This window comes from Etheostoma cragini, chromosome 6, assembly GCF_013103735.1.
Source record: "Etheostoma cragini isolate CJK2018 chromosome 6, CSU_Ecrag_1.0, whole genome shotgun sequence".
In the NCBI taxonomy this organism is placed as follows: domain Eukaryota; kingdom Metazoa; phylum Chordata; class Actinopteri; order Perciformes; family Percidae; genus Etheostoma; species Etheostoma cragini.
The window spans coordinates 5,768,157-5,774,758 of NC_048412.1; the positions used below are offsets into that span (position 1 = coordinate 5,768,157).

At 41.2% G+C, this 6,602-nt stretch overlaps 1 long non-coding RNA gene across 1 annotated transcript in view; it reads left to right on the forward strand.

The window, feature by feature from the left end:
- Positions 1 to 5,109, forward strand: part of LOC117946337 — a 22,368-nt gene extending 17,259 nt beyond the window's left edge. The window contains exon 4 of the long non-coding RNA XR_004657002.1: positions 5,098 to 5,109. This is a non-coding gene — a long non-coding RNA (uncharacterized LOC117946337). The remainder of the gene's footprint in view (positions 1 to 5,097) is intronic.
- The last annotated feature ends 1,493 nt before the right edge of the window (positions 5,110 to 6,602 follow it).

Sequence of the window (6,602 nt, forward strand, 5' to 3'; positions counted from 1 at the left end):
TAAGCAAGCAAAAAAGAAAAAACAAACCAATAGAAATAAAACCCCAAAAGTTATAAACAGGAAAAAAGAATGAGTTTACACAAAAAAAATGTCAATGCCTTATCGCGCTGATGTGACCGAGCCCGACCCAAACCCGAGCAGTCTTTCTAAAAATCTGTTCGAACCCGGCCCGGGCCGCCAGGTACCGCCGGGTCCCTGTCGGGCTCGGGTCGGGTATCCATCCTCTAGTTCACATAGCCCTCTGCCTCCCTGGCGGAGGTGAAAGCTTTCTACTGGGCGCTGTCTCTGATCGCATTGCAGAATAAAGCAGGAAAAAAAATTTGCGGGGATTTCTGCGCAGCTTGTAGAATCGTCTGCCTGGTCGTGTAACCAAACACGTTGAAAATCAGTGAACTGGGCTATCACTGTAAATTTGGTGGGCTCTCATAATCTCTATCTGAACATCTGCTAGATTCAGGAGCCACTTAGCGGCAGCGTGAGAGATTCTGGATAGCATTAGCACCTTTGAGCCCCTCTTTCAGCCTGACGATAGGGATGTTGCATCTCCGGTTTCTGTCGTCCAAGTCTGCTTGCTTCATCTCCATCTCCCAAGAAGTGTGGCGTGGCTTTTGTTGGGATTTAAAATTGTATATGTGTTTAAACATTGTGTGTAATTTGCATTATAAATCTAAGCTAAAAGGTAAAAGCATTATTTCAACAGAAATGAAGACATGTTGGTCAAGCATTAAGTTTGTTGTTATAAATATATGGTTTATGTTTGTTGTTTGTTACGTTGAGTTGTTTTGCAATACTTCTGTTTTATAATATAAGATGTTCTGCTACATTTTGTTGTAATCCAGCTCTCCTAAATGTGTAAGACGCAGAATTGATTGTTAGGGATGCTCCCTTAGTCTGGTTTCAGCCTTTTACCCCCACTGATTTTTTTCGTGAACTGAGAGTCATAAACCTTACAACATCTGAGATTTTGACTAATACATGAATGAACCCTGATAATGGAGCAGGATTTAGCTCCAACACTTTCCAGAATACTTAGTAGTTTTTAGGTTGTTCACGTCCGATCTGAGAGAGCTAAGTCTTGCAGTCAGAGATGCTAGTTGAGCATGGATAGTTCTTATCATTATCAACCCCCAATGGTTAGAGACCTTGCTTGTACTCCTAAACAGTGATTGGAATAAAGGCGTTATAAATAAAGGCGTTATAAATAACGGCGTTACTAACGGAGTTATCTAATTGATTACTCTTCCCATCTTAATAACGCCGTTACCATTACTGCCAAAAAATGAAGCTGTTTTTTTTAATCAGACCAAAATCTCTGAGCCGAGATCTTGCCACCTTTGGAGGAGCCTGTTACACCTCTAGGAATAGGTAGTATAAAGAAAAAATAATATTAACAAATAACAATATTATCAAAAGAATTTTAAGAGAAAGGAGCATTATTAAGTGACAACAAAACAGACAGGTGGCTAACTAATTATTAATATTAAGTGATAATAGTTATTGGTGAATCAGGTGAAAAAACTAATCCAAAAGCAAAATTGAAAATGGGAAGATGCACTGTTTTCAAACACATTTGAATGGTTAGTCTAAAAAAAAAAAAAACTGGAGGCTATTCTTCTGCCAATGACGGAGCCTGCATACAATTACCATTAATGTGGCTGAATCTCTCCGACAATGTGTATGTGTGTGTGCATACGCCAACATTGGTTTGTGTGTGAATTTGTAATGCAATTCTGCCTGTGCGTGTGTGACGGTGAAAATCGGGTAATATGGGGTGATGTTAACTCACACAGTGAGGGGTTGGGGGGAGGGCAGAATCTAATTAAGAGGAGAAAGAGGCTGGAGCTGAGATGCTGCCAGTCTGCACGTAGGCCGCCGGAGAAGGGGGAGGGTGTGCAGAGTAGTGAAAGGGGGGGTACCAGCCTGGGCTCCGGTTGGCAGAGATCTGATCTGGTCAAGTCTCACGTCGCTTGCTGGCACGCAGCGAACTGAAAGGATCACGTCACAGGACAGACATGAATGGTCATTGTGGGATATGATGAATGTAATCATTCATGTCGTCTTCAATTTGAGCCGAGCTGAATTTGAGCTGATGAGGAAAAGGGAGGGCAATGCAATGAAAAAGGGCCTTTTCTGGTCAAGGAAGTCGACTTCTCACGGCCATGTGTGGTTTAAAAATGTATCCTGGTTTCCTATTTATCTCTAGAGAAGTGTTGGACATTATTATAGTGAGACATACCTGGGACTCAGGTTCAGAGTCAGGAGATTTCCCACTGTGTCACTGCCAGGCCACATCCAGCGGGGCGGAGCCAGTCCTCTCCTCTCCCACAGATTCCTGTCATCGTTGCAGCTACCGTGACATTCAAACCAACGTCCATTGTTCCCCACCACTCTGTGAAATGTCAGGCCGCCTCTGTTCATGTGACAGAAATTCCTTTTGATTTCTCCTCGGTCCCCCAGTCACGGGCCTCGTTTGTGCAGCAACGTGTATCATTTAAATATCAAAGATTGTAAGATGGCGGCCAGACAGTCTCAAATCACATCTCTCGGCTTTACGTACACACAGTGAAATGTGACTGTTGGAGCAGGGGCAGTTGGCCAAACAATGCACGTTTTGTCTGAGGGAGGCAGAATTTAGGTTTCTCATTTGGATGAAAGGGTTTGATAGCTTGCAGATCATCACTTCACTATGTACACAATACACCTTTATCTTAACAGACCATTAAAGCAGCACTAATCAAGTTTTCTTATGTCAACAATAGATCAACAGTATGTTTGTCATGATGAACAAAACCTTTCGCAATAAACACACAGATTTATCACCAACTCTGCACTTCCCTTCAGCTAGAGTTGGGTTCCCGTACCTGGTTCCATTTTGGATGAATTATTTTGGCAAAAATACACAGATTTGCTATGATGTTGTTGTGGTTCTGCAGTGTCTCATCTTCATCCCATGCATTATTCAACTAATGTTTAATTATGTTTGTGCATCCCTGATTCCTCTCCTCGCCTCCCAACTCAGAGAGATTTCCAGGTCACAAGAAGCGACAAGCTGAGCAGGTACAAAATCAGGAATTGGAAAAGGCCCCTAATGTTTTCCCCTTCCCTCTGTTCTTAAAGACTTCGAAAAAGTTATTCAGTTAGACTACTGCAACTCTTTACACTTGGGGATCGATCACTCATTACTAAATCAGCTCCAGTTAGCCCTGGTAATAATTAACAGCCCTTTATGCACTTTCTGCCCAATAAAAGCCCAAGGTACATATATTCACATGTTCTGGGAGTCCTCTTACTTCTGGAACAATATTGCATCCCAACATTTTTGTATTGTTTATTGTTACTTTGCCTGTTACTGTCAATGTCTCAATTCTGAATGACTGTCAGCCTTTCAGCTCTCTGAGACTCAGTAGTGTGCTGTATTTGCTGGACTTAGAGCTGCAAAGAGGAAGACTGCAACCAGTTAGGAACCACCTCACAACCTGTGTATGCACAAGTGGATCCTTTCCTATTTGTATGTGATATATATGGAACACTCCACGAGGCGCATGCATGGACCGGGTAAGAATCCCGGGAAAGACTCTGGAAACTTGGCAGAACATTGCTGAATCTGTGAGCTCCGGCCTGTAGCCTTGTGCTGCAGGGCGGCCCTCTAACTTGCGCAGGTGTTTGGTCCCTTGTCTTGTGTGTGTCTGTGAGTGCGTGTGTCTGTTTATGTATGTGTTTGTGTGTGTCTGTTTCTGCGTGTGTTGTTTTGTCTCCCTCCCGTCTTACCTCTCTGTTTTTGTTTTAGCCCCTGGGACGCGTTCTCCGTCTCAGTGTTTTGTATAGTGTAAGTATAGAAAATATAAATAAATAAATACAAATTTGATCACAAAAGCATAAACAAAACCCTATGCTATCTGTTGGGCTCTTCAAATAGGACTACTGGTAAACTGTCATGAACAACAGCAGAGCATCAACAAGTTCAGACTAGATATGTACTACTGTAATATTCATGTATGTTATATAAATAACTGTGTATTACATAAATAATTCTAATGTTGAACATACATTTAGCATCTGATGAGAGGATTGACCGTAACAGGAATGACAAAAATGATTAGTTATTGGCAGCCATTACTAGCCATGTGGTGGACACCATGAAACCATTCAAGAGAGGTTAAAATGCTGTTAAATATTTACATTAACATTTTAAATCAAAGTACTTTTTGATGCATACTTTTATGGTCAAGTGATTGACAAAATTACATTGTTCCCTTCTGTCGGACAGAGTAAAACTGTAAGAAAAGTAATAAAAAAAAAACAACACTTGCTTGTCTTACCATCAACTTCCTGAAAAGCAGGACATGAGATCACTTCTTGGAAATGAGGTAAGTTCATTTTTTCCAAGGGGGGTTTCATCCAAAAGTAACAGGATTGATGACAACATGGAGACCAAGGTAAAATGTAGGTAATATTTTAAAAATACAGTGCTGAGTTTATACAGTTACAATCCATGCTTCTCCACCATACTTTGACAATATGTCTCCTTGACTCAATTTTAAGTGTTCCACTGGTATCTCTGGTGTTTTGCTTAAAGTAAAGATTGCAGCCCTCCAAGTTGATTTGGCGCCAGACCATGCTGTATTTATGAAAGTGGAGGGAAATGGAGATGACTTTTACCATAAAAATACTATGATGTTTAGTTTAGAGCCCAGATTCCTATATTTGTTTTGTGCCCTTTTTATTCAACTGAATGTAAAGCAACTAATTACACCTTGAAAGACAAACATGTTAATTAAATAATAATAATAATAATATATATATTGTTATAATAAGACTAAGTTGTTGTCAGTGTTGCCCTTGTTATGGGTGACTACCATTGTTTTCAACCTAGACCCTAGAGCCTGGGTTTTTGTGTCTAAGTGACTGATAATAATAATAATAATACATTTTATTTATAATGCCCTTTTACATTTAAAAAAGAAATCTCAATGTGCTACAATTAATAGGGAGTTAAAAACAGTTTCCAGAATACAATACAAATGACAATGGTAACAATACTCTCTACATTGGTCCAGTACCTTGCGAGGTTGCTGCAGTCTGCAGTGGTAAAATAAGCTACAATGGAAGTTCCTAGGGCGATTGTCCAGCTTAAATTTCCCTTCACAAAAGTGCTCGGTTTGCCACTGACAGGCTCAGATTATTGTCTGGCAACATTGTGGAAAGGATCCCTTTAGAGACTGACCTTTAAAACATATTTGAGACCTTTCTGTTAAACCAGTAACAGCTCTGAAGTTGCTAATGCTATAACGACCAGACTTCCTTTTAAAAAGCAATACTTTTAGTTTGTACAGAGCCAACATATTTTCACATGTAAATGGTAACCTATGTGTTTATTTTAACCAAAACTAAAAGTTTTTTTTTTGTAAAAGTTGACAAACGACCCCAAAAAAAAGGATCTTACCCTTTAACAGAAAGACTTCCTCAGAAATCCTTTGCATAATGTTTTCAAACACCTAGAATTCCAGGTCGGAAAAAATGGTAGTTACACTCATGAACGTGTACGAATGAGTAACGAAAGTGGAAAGCCAGCAAAATTCTGAGGGGTACGCAGGAGCGCTTACAATATGCAGACATCATGAGCACAGTGATTCAGTGGAGACCGGGCCTGGAAGTCATTACCCAAATAAACTGGGAGGAGGCAAGGGCAAAGGCCCGGAAAGGGATGGTCAAGAAGGAGATTTGGGCTGTGGAGGAAGAGAGGAGACAAGCCAGGGCAGTTGCCATGAAACAGCAAGGCAGCTGGACCTGGTGGAAAAATGTCAGAGGAAGATCACTCAGTTGGAAGGAAATCTGTAACATGGAGGGGCAGCAGATGAAGTTCTTCCTTAGTTTCGTATGTACAATGTACTGCCAACACCAACAAACTGACAAAGGATCCCTCCTGTGCCGAGTGCAAGAGACCATTAAACTTGGAGCACATCCTGTCATCCTCTCGGGCAGGCCTGACTGAGGGGATGATCAGATGCTGGCACATCTGGCCGATGGACTGGAGAAGGGGAGTTAGCGGAAAAGAATCAAGGCCAGTGACAGGGGCTAGGTTTTGTGATACGGTGTTACAGGTGTCACACCATGAATCGGGCAATTTAGGCGTCAGGAAGACATATGAACGCACCCTCAGGTATTTCTTTTGGCCTACACTGAAGACTCATGTTTGAACATATTTAAAGTCGTACCAGATCTGTCAGGTAACCAGTAGAGACGAGCCGGATACTCGGCTGAAACGACTAGCCGGTACGGATAAAGCACTTTTACAAGTATTATACGAGTAATGCGAGTCAATATCTACGCTCGGATTGAATAAAACTCCTCCTTGGGACTGTGTCTGTGTTCTGTAATAGTCACAGCGCGCCCCCCCCCTATTATTATAGCAATTTGTACCAGCATTAAAGCGTTTAGCTTTACATTGATGTACAACATTAACAGTGATAACAAATGGACGGCACACACTAAAGATACTTACATTTAAATGATTAATACACCGTCACCAGTGCAGCTCGAACTCCCGCTTAGGTCCCCCATTTATTTTTATTTTTTACAGGATTGTGGGTGATTTGGGACCG